Here is a 27,902-nt window from a genome sequence, read left to right as displayed (position 1 = left end):
GTAAGATTCAGAATGACAGCTGGATATTTTATATAGATGTCATTAACATCCAAAACAATCATGCTGTCTTTCTTGAAAGGGACCATTAAGCACCTTGCTTGAAACTTCAAAGATCTTACTCTCAGTAGTTGATGCATTTCCTTCTCTAACATAGCTGAGACTGGTAACTGACTTGCTAAGACCCTCAGGTGTGACCCTATATTCCTATACTTCTTTATATCTCCCACCTCCCATGCTCTTCTCAGCACAGCTGCTTTTGATATTTAGAGAACAAAGGAAAGTTGATCAAGGAGATGTTGGCACACCAATAACTGGGCAATAGGCAATATCTGTACAGTAGTTATGAAAGAGCAAAGCACAACCCAAAAAGACTTGAGCATGTCTCCACAGACTACTCAAACATTCAGACCTGCCTTCCCCTGAGGAACATAACTAAGGAAAATCAGCTTTACAGCTGAAGCTGAAGTGAGAGGGGGACACACCACGTACAGAGGGAGCAATGTTTCTCAGCCTGGGACAGAAGGCATTCAGCAGAGCAAGAGCCCAGGGCATCTATCACTGTGACATGTGTGATGGCAGATTTTCATTATTACAGGATTAAAATTTTAAAAAAAAAAAAAAAAAAAAAGAAATTACCTGAGCACCCTAATCTCCACAGGAGCAGTGATGATTTAGTGTAAATTAATTTTGCAGAATACCAGGGTTTTTTTCCCCACAAAACAGTCCAAGTTCTCTGCAGCAGACTGTGTGTATATGTATTAAGATATATAAATTTTAAAGTCTGTGCAGCAGACTGTGTGTATATGTATTAAAATGTATAAATTTTAAAGTCTATATTTTTCTCCTCCTTTTTTTAATTTATTTTTGTGATGCAAGAGAACTGTGTCTGACAAAACTCTTGGAATTCTACTGAAATGTAAAGTTCCCTGGCCTTGCATATTCTACTGATAACCAGCAGACAGACTGCAACAAAAACAGTGATTTGAGCTTTGCATTTTACTTGCCTCACAGATTACAGCAATGTAGTCAAAGTTATCTGCCCCAATTCATACAGCATTATCTTTTAACTTAATGGAAGTGAAAGAGAAGCCTGTGCTCATTACCCAAAGGATGCAATTATTACTTCCTCTCTATATTGTTGCTAGGCAAGAATAAAATCCAGGATATGACCTTTTCATTAAGCATCAAGCCAAAAATTCACCTGGGACAGCCTAAGAAGGCTATCCTCACTCTTTCACTCAATAATCCAGAGCAAAGGCCCTTGCTGCATGCATCTGAAGGGAATTCTTGAGAAAGTTTGGTTTAAGAAAACAACTAAGCAATATTGATCAATAGATGAAGCCAAAAAAAAAGCTTTCTGTCTCCTCCTGCAGAACCCCATCACAAAATATGCACCACTAATTCAACAGATCAGCCTTCTTGCGAATAGCCTGCTCCATCTGTGTACAGTGTAAGGTCACAAAAGAGATTATAAACTCAGAATGTGAGTGATACAATGTATTAGTGCCATAAAATCTTCAACAGAAACTCAAATTCCAAGAGAAGAATGCATAATAGTGTTGAATTCCTTATATTTTTTGCTTTGTTATGGCAATAATAATATGCCTTTTGAAGTTCATACAGGGAAATACAATGCCAAAAGGCAAATACTTACAATACAAGAGCACTTGGTACATTTATTTCCTTCAGGCCTAAATTCTTCTCCTTCATTGTAAAGTCTCCCTTCAAATACACAACCTGAAAAACAGAATTTAAGCATGTTTAGCTCAAGACACCATGATGCCTTTTTTTTCTTTGACATGCCCCATTACACAGGAATATGAAAAGTAACTAATACCATCCTCTCTGACACAGAATCACAGAATCATGTGGGCTGTAAAAGACCTCTGAGATCATTGAGTCCAGCCTTTGACAAATCACCACCTTGTCAACTGAACCATGGCACTAAGTGCCACGTCCAGTCATTTCTTGAATGCCTCCAGGGATGATGACTCCACCCTGGGTAGTCCATTCCAAAGTTTAACAATCCTTTTCATGAAGAAATTCCTCCTGATGTCCAACCTGAACCTCCCCTGGCACAGTTTAAGGCTATGTCCTCTCATCCTGTCACTAGTTGCCTGGGAGAAGAGACCAATCCCCAGCTTGCTACAGGTAGTCATAGAGAGTGAATCATTTCAGATGAATACAAATCACTTCAGAAGCCTTAACAAAGGTCTTGAGAAACCCTAAGTATCTTTTGGGGGGAAAGAATGTATCCTTCTAGAGTAGATAAATTTTCATCAATGAAGTTGAGGGTAGGTCAGGTCTTCCATTTGAAGTCGCTTTAAAACACTTTTTAAAGATGCTTGCTTTTTACTAACTCATTCTTATTCCCTGAGTTTATGTCAGATGTTGGCAAAAACTATAACTAATTAAATGATAATAAATCTGTTATATCACAACTAGAACAGTGCCTACCTACAATACCTCTGTTAAAATCAAATTAGCCTATAATTTGCCACTGTGCTTAACAAAGGCAACCCATTCCCACTCCCCTTCAAAAAGTGAGTCCCCTTTTTTAGGATTAGTCTTATACTTCGTCTCCTAATAAAATCATGGTATTCAGCCAGCCAAACCCAGCCGACAGACCCTCTGAAAAATGACATAAATACATCTGTGGATATTGTCACAGGCTATTGCCTATGTATCTCCTAGTCTGCATGTCCTCTACTAAAAAATACTAGGCATGCTCTAGTCGTGCAATTTTGTGTATTGTGAGTCACCAGTCCACATTTTAGCAATTTGCCAAGTATAACAGAGAAGTTAGAGGCAACCTCCCAGGTAATGATGGCTATTATTAGAAATACAGTTGTACATGTAGGACAGCATCTTCCCATGAAATCTCACCTGGACACACAGGACAACACATTCCCCTGAGTTTGGTAGGGCTTTTGCAGTGAACGACACACTGCACTTCTGACTCAACTATCACTCCTTCCTGAAAAAGAAGCAAATTAGACATATTCATTGTTAAGTGTTGTGGTTGTTTTAAAAAACAAAAATCGGCAATTACCAGCAGTACAATTAAAGCCTGGTACATGCTGTAAAGCACTGGATTTCAAAACCTCTTTTCTTTCTGTATGTACTGCATGGTATCAGGATTCAGGTTAATCCACAGTCAAAAGACCCACTTGAGTCTCCCTGACTCCAGACACAGGATTTGCCTTAAAATGCATCAAGTAAGAAACCAAGCATCCTCTTAGGAAAAGGAATCTTGCTTTATCAGGAATCTTTAACCTCGATAATCTGCCATGCAGCTCTCATGAAAACAGGCCAGACACAAGGCATTCTCCTCCGTCTCCTATTGGAGGAAAATAGACTCAGAAAGCAGATAAAAGCATCTTGTTCTGTAGAGGGGAGACGCTTATCTTTGATGTTTTCCCTGATAAGTATTAGCAAATTAACATTTCCTGTACTTCTTATTCGAGAAGTAAAGAGTCCCCCTGAACAAATCTGGGTGTGAGGTTTTGTGCACAAAAGGCTGCTACCTTTTTTTTGTGCTTGCAGCTTTGCAGTCGAAGGCAAGGGAAACCTGTTTTTCGAATGTGTGGATCTAGGGTAAACAGGATAACCCAGTTTTGCATTTAGACACTGAAATAGGCAATAAAGAACTGAACATTTCAGGCAGAAATGATGAAACTATCTAAATTCACATCGAAAGTATCTTCTCAAGTGCAAGGATACTGCTGCTTCAACTTCAGTCTTCTCACTGTACTTATCTTTAAAAATGTGTGTAGGTTTCACAGACTAGTATTATAGAATAAAGAGAAAAACCTTGAAACTCTCTTCTGTTAGTAGAAGCTCTTAATACTAATTCATTTCTACTCTTTCCATCTGCCATTCTTAGTAGCTGCCTGAGCGTTATTAAAACCAGATCAAATTGTCAGCAAAAACGGCAGACCTATTCACAGACAGACACTAAAATTGTTGACATAATTACTTGTTTTGAGCCTGAAAATCGGCAACTTTTAAAATGTTATGGTTGGAGACTGGCAAGCTACCTAAAATACCTCTGTTTCAGCAGTGCAGGAGCCCAGGAAAAGAAGATTAGATTGTGGTTTTCTCTGAAAGAACATCCCAGATAAAACCCATGGACACAATACACTCAAAAGTGTCCAATTGCTAAAATAATAATTTGTATCTCACAAAAGGCTTAGCATGCTGAAACAAAAGAGGACTTATTTCAAGGTCAAGACAGAAGGAAATGGCATGGCTGTGTACCTCTCCTTCAATAATGTTTGGGTATCAGGGTACTCAAGTCATTTAAAACCTATCCTTCTGAATGTCTGGTCATAGCTGACTGCATTTGAATGAATTAAAATTACTTTAAATGCAAAGTCCATATTGTGCTTTGGGTGAAAAATATTTAAGGTTATTTGGATTGGAAAAATGAAGGCTCAGAAATCCCTGGGAAAAGCTTAGAACTCAATTAGCACAAGGTTGATGACATCCTTACCTGGCACTGGTATGTAACACAGGGATTGCTCGGGAGGTGCCATTTCATAGAGCTGTTGTACGTATTTCCTCCAAAACTGCAATCTAGAGAAAGAGACAGAAGCATGTCAGTTTAGCTGAGTGCAATCTCATGGGAGGCTGCTGCTGAGGATCACAGAGCAGCATCCTAAATGCAGCCCAACCTCTCCCCTATGTCAATGGAAGGGGTAGAACTGACAGTTGGGACTAACAACAAGGATCGTGTCGTGGGGGGCTGGCAGCACCACTGCCCTGGTCATCTGCTGCTGATGCATGACTGGCCAAACTCCTTACTAACTCTGACTGTTCAAGACAAACCAAAATCAGTGACAATTTACCTAAAAAATGGATATCAGTGCTTATTCTGCAGTCCATTCAGGAACTACTCAGTCCAGGGAGGGAGGAATGGTAGGACAGATGGTAAAAGAAGAGCTGGAAACATTCATCATCCAGCTTGGCCATGCTATCTTCATCCATTAGCCAAAACCCTTGAGAGAGCTCTTCAGTAAGCGCAGCTCAGCATGGATGAACTGACATTGGCAGAGCTATCCCTTCTTTATGCCTTTCCACTTTTATGACAGAAGGGATCAACATCCGTATAAACTAAAAGCTATCAAGCTCTTCTGTGTGTATGGTGAATCTCCAAGTGGAGACATTTTGGAGTCCTATAGGGTTTGGCTTTATATGTCTTTGTGTGCTGTATGACAACTTTGCTAACAGAAAACAGATTTGTTTGTCCAAGTAATGGATAAGCCCACGGGGGTTTTTGTACAAAATGAAGTTTCATGGAGCCATTTGAAAAAAAATAAACATTAGTTTTCACATTTTTGATTACATGTTCCTAATAGATTTCCTTCTCACTCTTTCACTGTTTTCTGAAATTTTGCAAAAGACAAACTCAAAAGAGAACACAGAGAAAATTATAAAATAACAGAAAAGCAAAGCTAGAAGATACTTATGGAGTGGAAACCAAATATTTGTTTTAAAAGAGTTAGTTTATTAATGCAAAATTGTTTCAATTAAAAAAATAATTCTTTGGAGGCCTAAAGTGGTTCTAAAAAAAAGTTTTAGAAGCAACACATACCCTATTTTCTGCAGGAAAAATGCTCGTTTTCCATTTATTGCTTTTAGGTTTTTCTCCTAGTGTATTTTCTTAAAGGTTAGCTTGATCAGAGAGCCCATGAAACCAACAGGAGCTTTGCCAAAGACTTTAAAACACAGGCATGCACATAGAGTCATAGAATCACAAAACTGCCCACAGCACCATTTCCACACTGTGCCTCAGCAACTACTCTAAGTCATTTTCTGCTGTGTAGGGTGCACTGTCCTGCTTCAGGCTACATTTCATGTCCTTCTGAAAGTAAAGGCAATTTATCAGCCCTACACCACTAAATCTTTGAGCCCACTGTATATGAAAACTCAAGGGTCAGAGTTCTGAAGTGTAAAGGAACTTAAAATCCTCACAACATCATTTTAAATTCAAAACAAAATTTAAAGGAAACCTGATATATAAAGACCATTTGCAAGTGTGTTAACTGCCTCCAGTTAAGATCTTAAACAACAGAAGACTTGTACTTCAGGATTTGCTGTGTTCAGAAACATTTTTTCCAGGCTAAATACAGAGCAACATGGGAGAAATTTGTAGATGTTGTGGCTATTTCACTTACTTAAGCTGAAACAGGTATGTTTTTCAAAGGGTTGATCACTAATCTAAGAGTTGGCTGTGGTAATTTCATCTTTGACAAATATTGAAAGTTACAAAGTATACATCTGAATCTCATATTTCTAAGCAGCAAAGCCCCTATGAAGTGACACAGAAGAATAAAGAAATGTTCAGATTCTCAGTGTATTAAATACAGTTCTCTGAGCTCTCATACATGCAAGACAACATGTCAAGAGAGGAATGTGAAGCCTTATACTTCTTTTAAGCATTTTGAAGTTCCATTCTGAAAAACACTGAGTTAATCTTGTAGCACAGTCAGTCTCACTTACTGCTTGCTGTAAACCCTGATGAATGCAGAGCCTGGTCAACATATTTTAACATCCTCAAGTTGCAGAAACCCAGGCCATACTGGTCCCAGTCCAAGACAAAGTTTACATGTGTACAGGATGCTCAAGATGGAATGAGCTGTGTTGGTAAATATGTGTTTGTGCTTTACCAGAACCAAGAGTCAAGGGCCAGGTTGGAAACTATCCACTGCAAAATACCTTACATATTTGCCTATCAATTATGTTCTCTAATTTAAAATGTTTTCTCTATAAGAAAGCTAATGACCCTGGGCTAATCTGCACATACAGATGTGCATATTAAGCAGAAACATTCAGTTCAAGGATTAGTCTGGTCAAGAAAGCATGAAGGTGGTGCATCCATGCAGTCAGCACTGCTCTAGGTTGGAGTGCATATCCAAGCTATGCTACAAAACCCTCTGCCCTGCAGCACCAGCCATTGTCCCCGTGGAAACCAGCATGGGGATGGCACACTAGAAGTAATCATGGCAGGGAGAGCTTACAGGCAGCAAAATGGAAATTTTGAAGTGGAGACCAGGATGGAAAATTCTGCAGAAGCATTGCAGATACAAAGATTTCTCTTAAGTTTTGACACAGGCCAGCAGGTTGAATAAGGAAGACAGAGCAGCATCTGTCCAACACCAACATGAGACATAATGGGAGCTAGATTTCAGCAGGTGCTCAGTTGAGAAAAAACAGCATGAAGGAAAGGAAGAGTTTGACAGTAACACAAGCAGGCTTGGTGACAGATGGGGGAAGACTGGGAAAGGAAGAGTTTGACAGTAACACAAACAGGCTTGGTGACAGATGGGGGAAGACAATGTCAGGCAAAAATGAAAAGTTTAAGAGAGGAGAGTTTTACAATCTTTGGGTGATGCTTTAACCTGTCTGTGCCCAGAGGTGTGCCCTGACACTACCATTTGAATGCCCCAGAGCTACACTCACCACTCACTCTTCAAAAGGAAAAAAACCCTGAAAAACAAAGCTCAAGCTCACATATCACTAGTTTATCTGAACCTCACTTTCAACGTACACATCTAGCAGCTGACACCTGTAAACATATAGCTGGACTTTCCTAGCCCCCCTACAGCATGGAAGTTTCTGAGCCTCAGCTAAATTCAGCTGAATGAAACCTTCCTCATTCTATGTGCCAAATCATTTGAGCCATTCTGGCACATCCATTGTTAATGGTCCACCATATTTTGCTTGGAAAGTAGCAGACACTAAATATTTCTTGTTCAAAGGCATCAGCAAAGTCTCTGATGTCGATTTTCACACTAGAGTATGACAGAACACACTTTAAGTTAGTAAAAGCCATTTTAAAGGTTTCTTTTTCCTGAAACAACTTTCCCTTCAAAATATTACTACACTAACTTGTTGTCTCCATCCACCATTTGAAAGGGAGAACAGGAGAAAAGAATAAATCATGAAAGATCAGAGCTTAGGACAGTCACTTACTTCTGCCTGAATACCTACTTATAAATTTAAAAGAAAGGGATTTTTTACGGTTTTGAGGTTTACAAGAGGGGAACCCAAAAAGTCTGAGAGTGCTCTAGAGAGTATGTGAAAAGCAACAGACTTTACACGAATAAGTAAATTTGATCTTGTGCCACATACCCCATAAGGAAAACCTTTAGCATTCCACATATGGAAGGAAGTTAAATATCAGTGGTCTACATCAATTTTAAAAGAGCTAAGGTGATTCATATCAGTCAAGGAGTGTGCCCTAATTTTTCAGTCTTTCCTACTTCTTTCTCTAAGAATAGCTGGTGCATTATTAATGTAAAATATTAACTTGCAGTTGGTTGTAGGTTTTGTTGCCATTACCTCCTTCAATCCAAATAGTTCAGATAAGTCCTGGATAAACATGCAAGCCTAAAGTTGCTTATCTGAATCAAACCAAACCACTGAATACTTTGAAGTTGATCAATTGTTGCATATGTAGTGGAAACTAATGCTAATTACCTTCTAGTCACCTCATAAAGGCAAAATGATCCTCTAAATTTGAGTCCTTCCTGCACAAAAAAAAAAAAAGATGCTAAAAATTTTAAATCACTTCTAATTTACTTATTTAGCTACTTTGTTTCAATGTTGTGCATGCCTTACTTGGGCACCTTAGTTTCAAACATAATAAACCAACCTGTCTCTGATTTAATTTGAAAGAGAAATTTAATTCCAAAACAAACATCCTCACATGAAATTGGACCAGAATAACAAAAGAAGCAAATTATAGCACATTTTGTTACTGGCATTTGGAGAAGTTGATGATCAGAAAGCCATTTGTCTTTCCAAATCCTGTAACTCTGATAAATGACCCATTTCTCTTCTTCCCCAGACATCCCAGCATATAACAGTATCATGAAGATAGGGAAATAGACTGTAAGAGACAGTTTAGTAGTGCTAAAGCTCAACCAGTGTCCTCAGGAGTTCATTAAAAACAACCCTTTATTACTCAATTTGACATTGCCTAATAAGATTCCAGAAGAGATTTGTGCTTATTTTCAGCTAATGAGAATTTTATAGACAAGTCATTTCCTTATTCTCCCAAGAGAAAGTGATAGATTGGTGCACAATAGACTGGCTCCTCACCCCTCATTTCTTCAGCATCTTTTTTCTCCTATTAAGTCTTTTTCATGCCTTCCCTCCACTTTCTATTTAAAAAAGTAACCTCTCTATTGGCATGGAAAATAAACATTAGGAAAAAGAAAACAGTCAGAAGACATGTTTTATTTAGTGTTTGATAAATTAATCCTCAGGGAAGTATCCAGGCATGCTAACACTAAATACCAATTCTAGCCAAGAAAACCTCACCAAAAAAAACCAACCAAAAATAAAAATCGCCACAATAACTTGCACATTCTGCAGTGTTTCCCTGGCATGAAATATGTTGGCCAAAACAAGGGAACTGTGAACTACACATACACCTATCATAAAATATGTTTTCATGTCTTAAGGTGGTAAAGCCATTGACAGCTACCAGAAAATTAAACTTCCTGTTGAGTAATCCTGGTCTTCATTTGTCAACACAGAAGCATGAAAATGTATACAAAACCTCCCAAGCTTATCAAGTCTAGCTCTAAACAGTGAAAATCCAACTCTTTCCTCTGTAACTGAGTACAAGCAAACCTATTTGCAGCTGACCCATCACAATTACAATACCCAAGGGGGGCAAGGCACAGAGGCCATATAAAGGGCACACAACACAGCAGAGTAAAGTGGCCATGGGGATGAGTTGTGTCGGGACTGCACAGTTCAGAGGCATATGATGCAAAGCAGCCCATATTCACTGAGCAAATAGCAGCAGAAACAAAGATGTCAACTCCTTCCTGAGTGCTGGTTTTGCCCTGTGCAGCCCACTGGAACTGAATTTCACTTTCCTAAATGTCTTGTGTTCTATGAATATATGTATAGGATGAAAAAAATCATCCTGCAGCGTCCATAAGACCTTTGCAATCCAAAATGCCATATAGTTAGACCTGCTACTGAATCTTGAACTGATACTCAATGTGCTTGCCAAGCCAGGCAGCTGGAGAACCGTCACCCCTCATGGTTATGAGGGTTGTCATGAATGACGTTGCTTGGTGACACAAATACTTTTATTTATACTGAATTTCCTCACACCAGCAAAACCATTCATGAATAGTCCAGCTTACAGCTTCAAAGTTAAAAAGTAAAAGAAATTCTTATTCCAGTAGTACATGTCCTAAGATGTTTATCAGGTTGTTCCAGAGAAACACTACATGTAAAAACATTCATGTAAAAATCTGAGTCACTGACTACAAAGGTATTTAGGACAACACGACTTGACAGTTCATTAATAGTTTCTTACAGAAATGGAAAATTATGTTCACCAAGATAATAAGAATATCTGAAACTTGAAGCACTACTGAATACAATAGTATACCCTAGATATTCAAGGGATATCAAATGTATGTCCCAAGACATTTGTAAGAAGAGTCAGCTCAAAGGAAGGATAGAGAGGTAGAGACTTTTTCTTAGGCATAGCCAGAAGTAATCAATGCTAGCTTTGTGATGATACTGGATGGTACTGTCCTTGAAGGCTATATATCACTGTTTCAAAACCTCTGCCTTTACTTGAAATGCAAAACTGAAATCTGAATGAACACTGAGACAAATCTGTAACTCCAGCCTCAAGAAACAGGCCTCCTGGTTAAGAGATGGAACACATTACGATGACATGGAGAGGCAGTGAGAAAGGCCAAGAAAAAAGCCAAACCATCTCTCCATAACCAGCTTCTGACAGATGCCAGGGCTAGATTATTCAGGCGAAGGTGAAAAAGATTTTTGTAGGAAAACACATGTATTATCTTCTCATCCCCTCCCCCCCATCCATGTATTATCCCTTGTCTCTGAAATCTTGCCTTAGAGCATGTAGGGGTGGGCTGCAAGTTATAGTACCCTACTAGGGCCTCACACAAAGGTCCCCCCAGTCAGCCTCAGGGCAGGACACTATCTGGTATTGTGTATCTAATACTAGGGCTGTCCACAGGTTAATAAGATGCCAAATGTACATATGGCTCCTGCAGGGTGTAGGTAAAAATGCCAGAACACTGATAAACTCATAACCTCCCTCTAACTTCATTTGCAAGCCAGCCCAAATAGTTGTAGTTGGCTGCAGTCCTCAACCATAGTATTTGATATCCTTTCCATGAAATGCACAATTAACTACAATAGCTTTGGATATTTGATATTCAGGGGACCTAGCACTGCTGTTGCCTGGGCTGTGATTCCACTCTCTGGTAGACTCCAGATCAATGGAGCATAGCACAAGAACCTCTAAGATCAATAATTAATTTTTTTAAAAATACTCCAAAAAACCAAAACCAAACCAAAAAAAATATCCAACCACAAAAATATCCACCACCAAAAAAAAGATGCCAAAACACCCCAGTAACTCTCAAAAGTTAACAAGGGCAGAAAATGCAAAATTGTACATGGGAAGTGAAAAAAAAGTCTGAAAAAAGTATTCTCTTTTGTTACAAAATACCACTGACTTTGTCTTTACACATCCATAGAAGATTTAGATTCTTAGCATAAGAGAGTAGAATATGGTTCACAATTTTAGAAATGGAAACTTTATGCAGCCCAAGATGGTAATACCACTTCCTCAGAGAGCAAATAACTTATTATTAGACATGTAGGGAGCTCTATATCTAAGTGACAGGTCTCCATCCAACTGAATAAGAAAAGGCTGCCAAATCTATTTCTATAATCTCAATGATCCCATATGTTTTCATTAAATATATTAAATAAAATGAGAGATGAAAAGTGGCCTGTTTCTCTTATGCAAAATAATCAGAGGGTTTAATTTTTTAATATTTTCAAAATGAATATATAGTATACTAGAGGTACATGGTTTGTTTTATAAACTACAGTAAATATCTGTCAAAAGAATAATCTTACTGAAAATTTTCACTATTAGACTATTAGGGAGCCATAATCACAGGCCCACATTTCTCTGTTCCAGACTTTGAGCAGGCACACAGCAAAAGTGAGCCTTACCCCATGGACTTCACTATCCAAGGTCCTATAGGCCTGAAGTCAAGAACAGTGTTAAAACACATGGCTCATCTGGAGGATTTAAATCTTAAATCTTAATGTAAATCTTAGACATCATAGCTGTCTACAGCTTCCTCACAATGGGAAGTGGAGGGACAGGCACTACATCTTTTCTCTCTGGAGGCCCATGACAGGACCCGAGAGAATGGCATGAAGCTGTGTCAGGAGAGGTTTGGGATATATATTAGAAAAATCTTCTTTCACCCAGAGGGTGGTTGGGCACAGAAACAGCCTCCTCAGGAAAGTGGTCACAGCACCAAGCCCGACAGAGTTGAGAAATGTTTGGACAATGCTCTAAAGGTCATCTAGTACAAACCCCCTGGAATGGGCAGGGCATATATCCTCATACACTCAAGACAGAATAAAATGCGCTGGCAGCGATGTCACAAATAACTTATGAGTGGGGGTTTTCTTCCTACAAAAGCCAGTTTTGGAACATACCCTTTGGCCTAAATGTTATTCTCCTGATGTTGTACTCAAATGACAGCAGCCATTCATTCACTCATTCATTCATAGATTTCTTCATAAGGTAGGAAGATGTAAAGCTATCAAAGAAAACTGGCAAGAGCCTGTAAGGCATGATTAAACTCTTCTAGGCTTTGGGAACAAAGCCAAGAAAAAAGCCATCAAGTTCTGATGTCTTTTCTTCCTAACATTTTGTTCACGTTTGGATAAAATGCAACAAGTAAAAAAAAAATTAAAAAAATCCCTGTTTCCCTTTTCCTGCTTGCATTCCCTATGGGCACTCTGGCAGCCTGACAAAATAGTAACTGAGAACAAGTGCTGCAGGGCCAAGTCCCGGCTGCAGCTGAGATACGTGCAGGGAGTGCCTGGGAGCTGCTGGGACACCAAAGTGAGTAGCTGAAGTGCTACGCAGCCAGGCTGGTATTTGCAGCCTTGATTCCCCAAATACTCCCCATGGAACATTCATTTTGGTTCTTGCACAGAACAGAGCAGGAGCTTCAGCAGTTTCAGTGTGGCATGAGCAAAAGCAGCCTCCCTGCAGGTAGGAGTGGCTCCATCAGCTTCTTCCCATGGAACCAGAACAACCTGGTGACATTGTGTGGTGTCAGAACTGCTGTAGTTATAGTGCATATTTTGCTTTACCTTTCAGAAAGAGGAGAAAAGATTATTTGGAAATTTTGCATCTACTTTGAAAATTAAGTCCTTGACAGCTTTTTTCCTTTAAATTCTGAAATTTAAAGTTCTTCTTGCATTTTAAGCACACAGAAACTGACGTCATAGATCAGACCAAACATCATTCTAGCCAAGTATCTTCTGTCTGATAGCAGACACTAAGAGGCACCTAGAGAAGTGTAAAAAATACAGGGCAAGGTCCATAATACTACTTTAGCTTCCAGAGGGGCAAGAATAAGCAGCCCATCTGTCTCACGCAAGGGGAAAGCAGAGCATCTTGTTTCGTACCCTACTCTTTTCCTAATAAACTCAACATTCAGTTTTCCCTTTGGAGAACTACTGAGGGCTGAGCTGATTGTGCCACAGAAGTCTCACTTATAACTCCGAGAAACAGTTGATAATCGATAATTGTCCACTCAGAGCTCAGTATTACATTTGTAGTGCTATAATGGTTTTGTCCTGTGTGCACCCATTTTTTCCCATCAACATTAGCTTCCTTTGCTGTTTTGTCATCAGTTGTTCAGTGTTCTAAGAACCTTGTACAACTCCTCCTAAGCAGCCCTCCTCCTTAACTATGCTAGAGATCAGGGCAGGAGCAGCAAACTTTCTGTCCCTCTTTGCCCCTTCTCTAGATCATTTCTGAGCAACTGACAAGTTGAGATCTTTTCAAGGATATCTTGGCAACACTTTTCCACCATGAAAACAGTTATACACTGTCACCACTTGTTAGTTATTTCCTCATGAGAAAAGTTTCTTTAAAAACTCAGGGCAGCTTAGTTTCTTTGTAGTTTTTTGGTGAGGGATCTTGTTGGATGCCTGTTAGTGGGATCTCTCTGTCCACTGATACATTTAAAGGACTCTAGTTAACTCTTCTTCCTTCTACCACTAGCATCCATGAGCCCCCTAATTCTATTTTTGAACAGTTTCTATTATCCCATGAGAGATGTCAGGCATATCAATCTGCTGATGCCAGGCTCAAGTCTATTAATAATATTCTGTAGGTGCTCACCCCAATTCTGGATAAACAGCAATCTTACAAGGAGTCTGAGTTAAAGTACTATGTGTATCCTCAACTTTGAAACATTCATTCTTTTTATTTTGCATGCGTGCATGCACATATGCATATATATGTATAGAAAATTTTCAGGCCATTGAGCAACTACACATCCCATTATGGAAATGGAGAATCAACCTCCACCCTAATCAAACCAACACTTAGGAATCTTTTCTCATAAAGCTGACACTAAATACAATTTGACAAAAGAAATAAATTACATATAATTTATGTAAAACCTGTAATTACAAATTCTTACTCTTTCAGTAACACTTTCTTTTTTTTTCCCAGTTCATTTCCTTCTCTTTTAAGTGTCAGGCTTCTAGACAAATCCTCAAATTGGGGCTTGCCAAACCTATTCTAAAGCAGCAGCACAGAAGCAAATCATAAGCACAGCATCTAACACACCTCTGGAACCATCCAGGAAAAATACATATCCATCATGTCTCTTCCATCTGAATTTCAGTGTAATCTTTTTCCTGCATTTGTATTTCCTCTGGGAAGGCAATATATGTCTGCATTTCCCAACAATTTATCCTACCCTGTCTCCTGAATACCACTCAATCACCAGTGGGGAATTAAAGAACCAAGGGAAAATAAAGCAAAGTTGCCTGAATCTGACATTCTCCACCTCACTGATTGTGTCAGCAGTCCCTCAGCAAAATTAGTTACTTACTGCATTGATAAAAAAAAAAAAAAAAAAAGAAAAGATTAGTTTCCAACTTCATCTATTTGCACATTTTTCATGTGGATATGCATAGTAGATAAATGCCATGCACATGTACACAATTTATTTATTTATTTATTGCTATTCAATTTTTTTTTCATTCTAAAGAGCTTGGAATATACAGTGTTGGTCATTAAATAAATTTATTATGTTCAGACTCTTGCTTATTTGGATTTCATGAAAATTTCCATGATATCATTCTTTGAATCAGGAAATAGTTAGTAAAATGAATTAAATTTGCTTGGTTTGTTTCCAATACGAGGAGAAATAGAAATAGGTATGGATGATTACTTTGCTCTTTATTACTCAGAAGCATTATTCTTATTCTGTCCAACCACACAAAAAGTTTAAGGAATTCCTATTGGCCTGTGACTACTAATGGATCGATGTTGACTGAAAATATTTCTGATAAAATTAGAACAGGTGATAATTCTTAAATGACTGACAACTTAGCAATGAAGTACAATAAAGATGTATTTCTAAAAGATTGTTGCTGTTCAAGAACTAGTAATTAGAGGACAATTATGGGAATTTATGTATCTCCACCAGCTTTGTAAACATATTTATTTTAATTATGGTTACTGCCCTTTTCTGCCCTCTGGAACACAGCCAAGTCCCAGCTGAGAAGCTCTGAACTTTGTCCCATCTTTGACAACCTAAATGCACTCTGATAACATTTGAAAAAGAGGGAAACAACAGGAAAGGAACCACACCTTTGCAACGCTCACAGCAAGCTCCTCTCTGCTTAATGACAAGAGCACAGTCCTTGGAGACCACTGGACACTTCTCCCTTTTGCATGTCACTTCCTTGTTCTGGAAAAAAAATAAAAAAATGGTAAGAGCTATTGCAAGCAAACCAAACCCAAGACTACCATATCTTACAATTCAGAAAAAAAAACCATGAGGTTAGCAGTCTGCTCTTTTACTTCAGATGAGGTTCTTGCAATTCAATACATCTTTCTCCCCTTGAAGGAACACAGTAGAAAAGAGTCTTTGAATAACACAGGAGCCCAAGCAAATGGTGTTTAAACACCACTTAGACAGTAGTTCATGACTGCTACCCATTCTCGTACAGAAAATGTGCCCCACTAAAGAAAACCACATCACTTAAATGAACAACTACGTACATGATGTGCTTGTAAAAATATCCTTGGGTTCTTGAGGTGCTGCCCCATGAACTGCACAGCTCAGGAATTGCTTCTTATGGCAATAGAAGGACAGATGGCAAAGGAAGAGGGGGCAACCTCAGAGAAGACTCTCTGCCACTGCTGGAAGCAATTTTTAGCTTGTGATATTACCTAGCTACCCAGAGATTCTTTAAAAGAGGTTCCTATATACTATAACAGAAAAGCATAATTCATCTTTCTCCCAAAATGCTGAGAATCAATGAAACACTACAAAGAGACAGAATCACTGTACATTATAGTGTCATCTTTCTATGGCAAAAAGCCAGCGATTTCCCAAGGCCAAAGAGCACATAGATCACATTAAGGAATGTCAATAGAGGATGTGTGACAGCAAACAACAGAAATATTCCATTTATAGCCTACCTTGACTCAGTGGTGTCTACCCTTCTGGTTATCCTGGCCATTAAATAGGGGCAGAAAACAAATAATTTGGGTGTTTCTTTCAGCAAAGTTTTGCTACTTCAAATTCCTGACTGAAAGTAGCCCTCTGAAGTCACCTCCACATGTAATTAGTAGCTCAGTTCATTAAGTGACACAGGTGGCCAAATAGTTGATGCAAGCACCAACCTCACCCAATCTTATGACTTAATTAGAGACCAAAAATCAAAGGGATAGAAAAATGTAAATCATAAAACTAAAGGAAAAGAAGCTGTACTTTCTAGTCTTTTTATTTTGCTCCCTGTGACCTTATTCAAGGTGCCTGTAAAGGATAACACAGCTTTTATTACACTCCAGCTCTTTGTCTAAAATCAGAGGTTTATTTTCTTCAGAATCACTGCCTGATCTGATGGGAGCTATAAAGGCACTTCAGTCTTATCAGTGTAAATGAGGACTCACTCTCACCAAGCCAGTGTGAAATCAGGAAATGAGAATCAGGCCCTAAAGTGCAGCTGCAGTGACACAAACGACTACTGTAAAAAGCCAGATCACTGCTATGTGCTGGTTGCTCTGCATCACTCCAGAATTGCAGAGCAACTATAAATGCAATTTAACTGGCAAGTTAAGATGAATTTATGGCAGGTCTGTAGCTCTGGACTGGCACAAAGCAGCTACAGCACAGCATTGCAACTGGCTCAACATCTTTTTTAGAGTGCACAGTGAAATCTTGATTCCCTTTATGTGAACATAGTGTCCCCTGACTTCGCCATTATAAAGTCTGTTGAAAGGCAGCAGAATCAAACTTACCAAACCAACTGCAGTCTGTATTTCAAAGGGTTCTGCTAAGATCTGATTCTCTTTAATGAGACTTTGCTCAAGGAAAGATTTAATAAGCCTATCAGCCCCATTACCTTTATCTGTGGGAAAATCTGCTGCATGGTGAAAGTGGGTGTGAAGAAAGGGAAAAATCCAGTTTAGAGTTTGTTCCTTTGGAGAAGATGATTTACCCAGCTGCAGCTGAGAGATGCAAGATGCACGGTGTCCTTCAGAACCAACCTAGCTGGACTGGACCCATATCAGGGGCTCCAGTGAGCAGCTATCCATGGGACTCCCTCTTCAAAGGAAGGAATTATTGTTGTGGGTAGCAGTGAGAGGGACAAGAAGTATAACACAGCTCCATATTTCTTTTTGTTCCCTGGTTCCTAGGGGACTACACAGGCAAATACCTCATGTAGCCCAGCTTCCTAGGCAATTTCACACCCTCTCCCCAAGTGCCATCTACCTCCTCCTGCCCTCAGGTACATCCTGACATGGTTTCTTCTTGTGTCAATGCAAGGAGTTCCTAAGGATGACCCAGATATACATATTTCAAACATGAGATACTTGCTAGTTACTGTTCTTAAGTAAAAGGCTTATGCTTGCTCCACACTGCTTAAATCACAAAAATTCTCTGCCAATGATGATTTTATACCACTGAGCCAACCCAGGGGGGCAGCCAAATTTGAGTCTTACTCTTCGTTCCTCATCACCAGCAGAGCTGCTGGTTTAGCTCTGAACTCAGGACCTGCATTACAGATGAGAAGGGAAGTAACTGGAAACAGAAAAAAAAAAAATTCTGAGAAAACTCAAAACTGAGCCAGGCTGTACATCCTAACAGCTACGAAGTTTTCTGGAAGGGAAGATTTTGAAGTTTGTGTCCTGGTGCCAAGGGCTGTTGTGCATTAAGCAGCTGTTCCACATTAAGAATATTAGTGGCCCACAGTGCAGTGACAGGAACTAAAGGGTCCTTCCCTCTTGGAGGGTGTCTTAAACAGTAGGCTACAGATTCCCATTTCCTTTCTCTATCCCAATAGACCTTGAACTACTTGCTGCTCAGTGGCCCAGCTTCAGCAGTAAAAGGTTTGTTCTTTGTGATTCCAAAAGCCACTGGTCCTCACAGCAAGGACGTTTGTGGGGAAATAAGGATATGAATCATTGAATTTCCTCTGAATATGAAGGGCACCAAACCTGGATCACTGTCTCAAAGGTCAGATGCTACACCACGGTGATAAAAGGTGGGGTGGAGGTGCCACGCTCATCACCCACCCCCTGTACCTTTTTTTTTTCCTCCTGCCTGCAGGGACAGATCTGTGTATCCTAGGCAAATAGAGCCAATCTTTGCCAGCATGAGAAAAGCAGCTAAGCACTTAAGCAGGATGGGATTTGCAAAGCTGATTTCCTCCTCTCTAGCTTGTATTACAGGCAAGTCTCAGACAGCTCCAAAAGCATGTATTTCAGATGTCATCCCAAAGCACGTAACTCCCTGCCATCAGGGTTGGGCTACTCTTCCAAGGTTTGAGGTAGAGCACTGCTTGGGACTTCAGCCCCCACCACTTCTTTTGGGGCTTTTTTTCTGAACAAATATACAGTAGAGCCACAATTGCAACATACCGCTGTCCTGGTGTAATTCTCATGGCAAAATCCCTCTTGTACAAAGAAGAGATGAGTGCAGCTCCAGGGAAGTGCATCCAAATACCTCTTACTGTTTCTATTACTGGGTTTAATCCCAAAAGTCTTTAAAAATATCCTGCTGTTTTATCTCAATGCTGTATCTTGTGGAAAATTAGGCCAGCAGATGTGGAGGAAAGGGTTAATGTACCATGTTGATGTATCATTGCACTGCAACAGATAAAGCAGGGCTGGTAAATCATTGTTTAGTCTATTGCAGGCAGGCATTATCCAGTGCAGATCTCCTAGGCCCACTGGGTGTAAAAGTACAAAGATAAAATAGAGTAATTGTCATCAGGAGGGTTTGGGTTTTTTTCTTCACCCAGATGCCCAAAACACTGCTCTTAATGTCTACTGTCCATCTGCTTGTTTCAATTTTGCTGCCTCCTTCCCTCCCATTTCATAAGGGCAAAGTGGAGGCTGAGAGAAAATAGGACTTAAGCAACAAATCCTTTCTTTCAATTATGTCCCCTCCTACCTCCAGCAATTGTAACATTTCATTACTTGTCCCAGACATACATTTAGAAAGTCACTAAGTAGCAGCATGCAGGAGAGCGTGTTACCAAACCTCCATCTGTGTTGTCAACAGCATCTCTGCAGCTGTTGAAAGCTCTCAGATACTTTGATTTTTGCTGTTCTTAAGAGAAAATTTCTTAGACGGCAACAATTAGAAGCCAACAGTTATGGGAGGGTAAGGGATTTTTTTCCCTTTTGTTTAAAGGACATGCACTCTGGCACCAAGAAGTGCGGAAGACACACATGGCTCATAAATACATAAACCGTTTGCTAAGTCAGAAACCTGGGAGTCAGTCAAATCCATAATAGGATCCCAAGATTCATAATAAATAACTTTTAATTATACTCCTGCACAATAGTTATTTTAAACAGATGGTTTATAGATTCACATCTGGGATTATTTTTTTTTTTAATTTAGTGCTTAGGCACACACACAGAAAGGGAGAGAACCTCAGCTAAGGTTTTTATTAGCGTTGGAAAAATACGTATTATTTTTGAAGAGGTCAGGCCAATCCAGAACAATGCTGCTGCAGCTGATGCAACTCCCCAGTCAGTGCTCGTCTCGGCAAAGGGTTCACAGTAGAATCCCAGACTCCCTCGGAAAGGAAAATTTAGGGAAGTGCTGAAGGATCACCCCAGACTCCTCTCCTGCACTCACTGAGCCCAACTGCTGCAGAACTCATTTTAATGTGTTTGGGGAAAAGATCAGGAAGTTTTGTTGGGTGCCCATGTTTCTCCCCACTCCCACACTTTGCCAGTGAGTACCAAAGGTTGCCATAGCTTGGCATGCAAAGGTGATGTCAAATTCCCATACAGGAGAGATACACCAACCAGACCCAATACTAGTGTTACTGCTTTATGTTACCTTTACTACAACCTCCTCTCAACACAATTTGTTCACCTTCTACATACACCTCATATTTTTGCCTTCCATCAAAGAACTCCACACAAAATAGTCCATTCTGGTGACAAAGTATATCAAACTAACAGCCTTAAACTCATGTGGTACAGTTAAATAAAATTCCAACATGAAAAGGAAAAAAAAATACAAACACTAAAAAGGAGTCTGAATATTTGGCAGCGGTCTTGGAGAGGATGTGTGCCAAACCACAGCTTGGAAGCCACAGCCAACTTTCTACAGGGTTCCCCACTGGGCTCCTGCCGGCTCACAGCAGCCACTGGGAGGATGACTCTTTTCAACCTGGATTTGGCTTGGAATAGGAGTGGGGAAAAAAAGTCTGCTTCGTCTCTTCAGGGCTGTACCAAGGAGTTCCTACATCAGCAGTACCCCAAGCCCACTGGTGTGCTGTCACACTGCTGTGCTGCTGAAGAACTTGCAGATGCACATTCTTAGGGGCCTAGATTTCCACAATGAGAATCTCTTTTTTTCTCCTTTTTTTTTTCTTTTTATGTATTGAAAATGCTTTTAGGAACCTTGCACTGCATTTCTGATATCCTGAGGATATTAACTATTTATACTGAATAGGAAAAACATCTCTTAAATTTTCACTTAACCAAAAAAAATGCTGTGGAGAGAAAAATAATAAAAGCAAGATAGACAATTAGGTAGAAATACCAACTACCATTAACAGCTAATCCTGAAAACATTAAATTTTTAATCATTATTCATCACAGTACCACTAGTAACTCTGATAGGACTCCTCACAAAGTAGTTCAGTGTGTTCTTAAGTTTCTGCCAGAAGAACCCTATGGGATCATCCCTGAAAACAATAGCAATTTTCAAACAATGACAAAAGTTACCCCCCAGGAACTTAGGATGCAGCTTTCAAATATGCACATATGACCATAGAAGAAGAAAAAGCCATTTAAAATTAATGAAACAAGTGCACTCAATCCACATAGGCAACCTTTCTACCACAAGGCAAAGGGCAGGCTCACATCATGTGCCATGATCCACATGCTTTTAGACCATGCTGCTGGACTCTCTGCCAAGTATTGCACATGGCCAGAGTATCCTCTGTAGTGCACAGAGTCACACTCTGTCCACACAGACCACATGAGCAAAGATTTGGGCCAGTGCTGGCTACAGGCTCTGTCCCTCAGCAAAGCTTGGGAGCACTATGCTCCCAAGATGCCTGCACCTATGCTTACGTGCAAACAGCTCCAATGTTGGGCCAACTTGAATGCAAAAACAGGCTCAGACACGTGTGTAACTCATGGTCTAGACAAATCCTGAGGCTCATTCTGAAAATAGTACCCTTGCTCCTTTGGCACTCCTGCCTGGAACTTGTCTTGGGTCAGATTTACAAACCACCCTTTAACTGGTGGAGTTGATGCAAGCAAGCAATCCCTGCTAAAACTGTGGGACTGCTGTCTTCCATGAGTATTTCTTTGCTTAAGGAAGAGCTGCACAATTTGGCTTCAGGGAGGAGAAACCACCCCCCAAGGAGAGATGTTTGCAGACATTTCAAACCACTGTCAAGGGAGATGATAAGGTCTCATTTCCCTTGTTCCTCTCTCCAATTACTTGTAGGGTGGTTTTTCCTTGCAAAAATTAATTTTGTGGGTACAATAACAAAAACAGTTTAGCACACTAGATGTGTTTTTAAATCAAGATGGGAAAAATACTTCCCTATGAAACAATGTCTGTTCTCTGCAAAATTATACCATTCTCTCCATTTACCCACATAAACCTACAAACACCAATGCATATGCTTCACCAAGAGAGAGCTAGGTGCTATTATTTTAAGTGTGTCTTCAACTGCAATGGGAGAACTCACAGGAGTGAAGCTAAACATATGCTTCAGTATGCTCGGCATTAGGCCCTTGCCCATGGCACAACATGACTGTGATTTCAGCATGAATTGCATTAGATGCAATATGGTATTTCAGTGGGAACAGAAAATGCCAGTTCAGTTCACAGAGTCTCTCTTTCCTTTTTTGAGCAGAGCACTCTGTAGCCTCCAATTTACCCCCTCATCCCTGTAATCTGTTTAGCTTATCTGGCCTCTCAGGGTGAGCAGGGAGGAGGCTGCAGCTCTCCCTGTGGTGGTGGTCAGCCAGCATCAACCATCCCCCTTCATAATTTGAGCTCTCCCTCCTCCCTAGGATAGATGATTAAAACAAAGGCCCTGCTGAAAGATGACACTGAATTTGACTGCAAAAGGTTATTCCCCACTGCTGTGAGGAAGACATGGGTATGTGCAAATCATTCAGGATACATCACTCACAATCCCTTATATACTGAACAGATTTTTTTTTCACTGTGCTAAATGATGTACACCAGCACGAGGAAAGTGACCTTAGTGGCCTGCTGCAATCCCAGCACTCCCTGACAGCAGGCTGCTGCACTAGTATATGGTGAAAAAAAAAGCACTTTCTCTTCCTCTTACATTTGTTTGCATTGATGCTAAGGCTGCAGCTGGGATCAGGGCCCCATTACATCAGACATTGTATGAGCACATGCAAGGAGTACATCCCTGCTCCAGTGAACTTATGGACAAAGTATACATAGCCAAGACAAATTAATGTAACTGAAGATTAAGTCAGAGAAAAAGCCAGAGCAGGATCCAGACTGCATAGCTCTCAGTATCCCTACCTCCACCACAACCTCCAAGTGCCACTTTGGATTAGAGCTCTTCAGCTGTGCAGTTATAGGTAAAACTCTTTGCTAGTCAACAGAATGGCATGACAGTCTTCTAGCAATAAGAGACAGAGTCTTCACAGATTCCCAGCAGTTTGTACTGTAGTCAAAAAAATACCTATAGTAATTCAGGATCCAGGTTTCAGTGAAGGGGTACACACTTGGATTCTTTTGGGAGACACCTTTGCATTACATGAGATGCATGCATTTAAAATTCATGGCTGCTTCTGCAAATTTTAACCTACAGAATGATTTTTCTACTTTGTCAATAAAGAATTTGTATTAATTATCAGTCACCTAAATCTGATGACAACACCTAAAAAAAAGGAGTCACAGGCAATACCTGTCAATTTGAAGCTCAAACCTGTACCCAGGCTGCTGGAAAAGGTTACAGCTCACTGATCCAACCCCGTGAGTTTATGATCTACCCCATACTGGATATTCTCAGTCACTCAGATCAGTCAGCAAAATGTTTTGTATGATCACTGCACAACTTACTTTGAGCTGAATTAGTGATCTTGAAGGCGTGGTTCAGCCTAGTCTGGTTTACCCCAGCTGAAGCTGATGGGGCAGAATTCATTCTCCCAGAGAACTGATGAGCAGCTAAGAGCCATAAAAGCTTCCACTACCTGAGCTTGATTCAGAGGCCACCCAAACACAGCTGAAGTCAACAGATGGTGGAACAGCATTGCTGCCCTGGGTGTATTACCTCCTACAGCATGCTCCTCTTCTGAGCCCCCTTTAGTGCCATAGGATGGCTTGGAGAAGAAATTTGCCAAGCCAAATTGGTCTGAAAATATCCTAAGTAAATTCTAGACCCAAAAATTGTTAAAGATGGCACTGATAAATATCAACTTGATTTCATAGAGGGTAAAGCAGATTACACCAAAGGTTTAAAATAAATTATTAAACCATTTGAATGCAACAAATTTTAGATCATGCCACGGTGTCATGTCAAAAATTAACCCAGTCCCACCAAAAGAGTGCCCTAACAATACTCCACTTTTGTTTCTTAACTAATATAATCATAGTCCTACAGACTGTGTTGTTTGTTTTCCAGCAGACATTGTCCATGACAGAAAAACAAAACAAAAAAACCTCCATAGCCCAATAATAGAGTACATCAGAATCAAAGCCCATCAGTTCAGAATTTCTATTTTTGGATAACTAGATTTTCTATTACAGACTGAATACTGACCAATAATAATTTTTCTTCTATGATGTGAATTAAAACTTCATTTGACAGTTATTTAAGAGAGATGCACTGACTGGTTTTTTTATAAATATAATTTCATCACATTTTGATGGGCTAAATCTACAAATATATTATCCAAACAATAGTTACCTGCCATTGCATCTTTATTGCCTTCTCTGTCTGAAGTCTGCTTACACAATCTTTACACTGGAGATTTAGGCAGTGGCAAATACTCTAGTTTTGAGCCTGAGTGTGTTCTAAAAGCTTTGAACAAAGCAGCCCTTGAGGCCATGCACTTCTTAAAGGGTTTAAAAAGCCCAATGGGCCTCCTAACTTAGTCTGAAACAAGTCATATCCCATGAAGAAACTTGCTTCTGTACAACACAAAAACAGGGCTAGATTAAAGAAAAGGAAAGAAAAAAAAAGCAGGGTCCCCTGCTGCTCTGTCTGGCCAGAATCATGTCTTTTACTGCCCATATCCTCTAAAGAAATGATGCTCTCATGATATATTACCCTAATATATCACCGAGTGACAGTTTTCTCATGATACTGTATCCTCAAAGATGTGATGCATGCCAGAAGCAGCAACAGGAGATCTCGGCTGGAGAAGGGAGAGGGGAGGGGTTTTGATTTTCTTTCAAAATTTTAATCTACATGTTGGTTTTTTAAATGTTATTTTGAGAAGAAAAACCCTGTCAATCCTAGCTTCATAATCCAGAGGACTCCTAGAGGTTTTGCAGTAATAGCACAGCTTTTAAACTGGAAAGCACCAAAAAAACACCCTCTTCATTTAATTGAAGAAAGTTTTGAAATAGGACCAAAACGCTTGAGGAACAACAACCAAATAAAAATAGTAGCCCAAAAGAAAGCAATGAGAGTCTGTTTTCTATTATAAAATTGTTTAGGCAAAAGGCCTCCAGACACTGCTGTTTTAATGAACTTGCAAGAAAATTGAGCACTGACCCTGCATTTGTTTTTTTTACATGATCTTGCCTGTGCTACACAGTGGTATTAGAAAAAAGAGAAGGATATTCACAGCAGTCTGCACAGAGAAGGGGCAGTCCCCAGCTTGTCAGTCAGTATAAAGAAAATTGGGAAGAGACAAGGGAAAACAGCATTTCAGGCAGAACTATTTGGAGGGGGCAAAAACTTCCAGAGTCCTTAAATGCTGCCTTTGATTCACAGGAGCTCACTCATTTTTTTTTTGCAACTGCTGCTCACTAGTAAAATCTCATAGGTGCAGCAGTAATCCTAGGTCATGGGTAGCTTGTGATGCTCAAGCAGCCTCCATCGAGTTGGTGCCAGCAAGGATGGCTCAAGGTCATGGGAGAATTTAGTCAGAAAAATATATGCCACCATAATGTTTAATTTGACACATCTCATTTCTGTGCGTTTCTACATCACATCTGCTCAGACTTCTGATGGATGCAAAGCTTCCATCAGATGCACAGAAGAAAGGAGGAATAAGCTTTCCTTTGTTGCGATCAATCACATTGCCAGATTGTTAGACTGTGAATTTCAAAACTTCAGCCAACACTGTAGCTACTAGGAGAAAAAGTGTATTTTGACTTGTGAACTTAGCAAAAGCGATATGGAAGTCATTGAGAAGAAACTAAAAGCCAAAGCTGTCAAAGTTGCTTTCACAGTCCTTGAGCTGACTTTGACCATACTTTGTGGCCTGGCCATTGATGCTTTTGGGTGAGATGTAGGAGCTCTCAATCACAGCAGTGATCACTTGGTAACATAATAATACCATTGCAGTCAATGAAACCACCCATGAGAGCTCAGGGGTTTGAGCTGAGCTCTTCAGTGCAAACACATGCACAATACCCTATGCTCTGGGTAGACCCTGTTAATTGAACAGTTATTTTTAAATGTTGCTCTGTAAAGAAGTTTGCTGTCCAAAATAAGAAACTAATCTTGCACAACCATATTCTTCTTGAAAAATCTTGCTGTTAAAACATGTTTTTGCACAATTGTACCGCTGCGGGGGCAGTTCTCACTTCTGAAAAGCAAATTCTCTTCTTTCTGTTTTGCACATGTACAAACAAATAGGTTCTGTTGTGTCCAAAGCTTGCAAATCTCAACTATAATAATACATTGAATAGAAGCCATACAGGCAGTTCTTTCCTCAGCCTGTGTTCTCCTCACTCCTTCCTTTCCCCTGCCCTACTTGCACTGCAGGAAGTAAAAAAAATACCTGTTTCTGACAAGTGAATGGACCTGACATTAGAGGGAAGCTCTAAGGTGAATGGGGTATGCACAAGCCATTTGTCATCTTGACAAAGTGAGTTTTGGTCACCAGTGGGACACTTGAAAGACATCTGAACAGTTGGCCTTGACCACCAGCATTTCTTGCAGCTTATAAAGGGACCCATGGGACCAAGAACACAGCCTGCTTTTGGAAGTGGTACCTCTTGATAGATGTAAAGGCAGTGTGATATATCAGGTGCCATTAAGATCGTTGCTAGCAGGTTCTATTTACATAAGTATAGAGTGCAGATAGCATCTTGTTAACCCAATTAATGAGACTCAAATGTCAGGAAAGGGCTCAAAGTCCACAGTGATCTCAAGGCAGCCAGAGATGACTTCATTGTGTGGAACAGCACTGTTCTCTTCGAGCAAGAACTCAGCCAGCAAACCTACTAGCTGGACAGCCAGAGGAGGCAGAAAGATGGTCTGAAACCCAAAGGTTTCACACATTTAACAAAAGAAAGGCTTTGCATGACAAGAGACTCAAGTGCCATGTAAAAATGAGAACATGGGGCTGAACTGAAGAAAACTAAAAAGTCTCTGCCTGAGGTCCTAGAAACTTTATGTTTTATTAACTGCACCTTCTTCCACAGTTAAGAGAAGTCCTCACTGACAAGTCACAGCCCAGTATGGGTTGAAAGAACAGCGTTTCGTCCAGCCTGTCCACACTGCTACATTTTACATGGGCAACTGAAATACAGTTTTCTACTCTAGAGAAGAGTGGGAAATTTTCTGACCAAGATGAGACACTAAGCTCTGCATCAGTGACTCTCGAAATACCGGACAATAAAATGCTTTTCTCCCACAGCCTCCAACTTAAGCTCTATGACATATGAGGAGATGTTCTTGCCACCCAGGTTAGAGCAGTGAACCCTGAATGGCACAGCATGAGGTATTTGGTCCCAAAATAGAGAGGAGTGGTTTAGCCTAAGGCCTTGTACTCACCAACAGCTGTCAGCTCTCTGCTCAGCATGTCACTGCAAGAAATTCCTGTTTGGAGCTCTCTTCTCAGTGGAGGAGACAAGACAGTTAGCATGGGCTGCTTGGGCCAACAGCCCAACCTCAGCGCCACTCAGATGGTTAACCTAAACCCTTTGATGTTAACAGTACTTAATGGCCACAGTCACAAGTCGACTACAAACACACAACAGTCATATTAAGTCTCCAGAATCATAGAATCATAGAATCAACTGGGTTGGAAAAGACCTCAAAAATCATCGAGTCCAACCCTACAGTCACTACTAGACCATGGCCCTAAGTGCCAC

At 40.1% G+C, this 27,902-nt stretch overlaps 1 long non-coding RNA gene across 1 annotated transcript; it reads right to left on the bottom strand.

Annotated features, from left to right (window-relative positions):
• Positions 1-1,649: 1,649 nt before the first annotated feature.
• Positions 1,650-15,844, bottom strand: LOC103802407. Its single transcript, XR_624751.1, has 4 exons — positions 15,731-15,844; positions 4,496-4,578; positions 2,887-2,977; positions 1,650-1,737 (listed from the first exon to the last, which is right to left on the bottom strand). It is a non-coding gene; the product is annotated as an uncharacterized LOC103802407 (long non-coding RNA).
• Between the last annotated feature and the right edge of the window lie 12,058 nt (positions 15,845-27,902).

The sequence above is a fragment of the Acanthisitta chloris genome, unplaced genomic scaffold, assembly GCF_000695815.1.
Source record: "Acanthisitta chloris isolate BGI_N310 unplaced genomic scaffold, ASM69581v1 scaffold14335, whole genome shotgun sequence".
Lineage (NCBI taxonomy): Eukaryota > Metazoa > Chordata > Aves > Passeriformes > Acanthisittidae > Acanthisitta > Acanthisitta chloris.
This window is presented reverse-complemented; position numbering and strand designations above follow the sequence as displayed.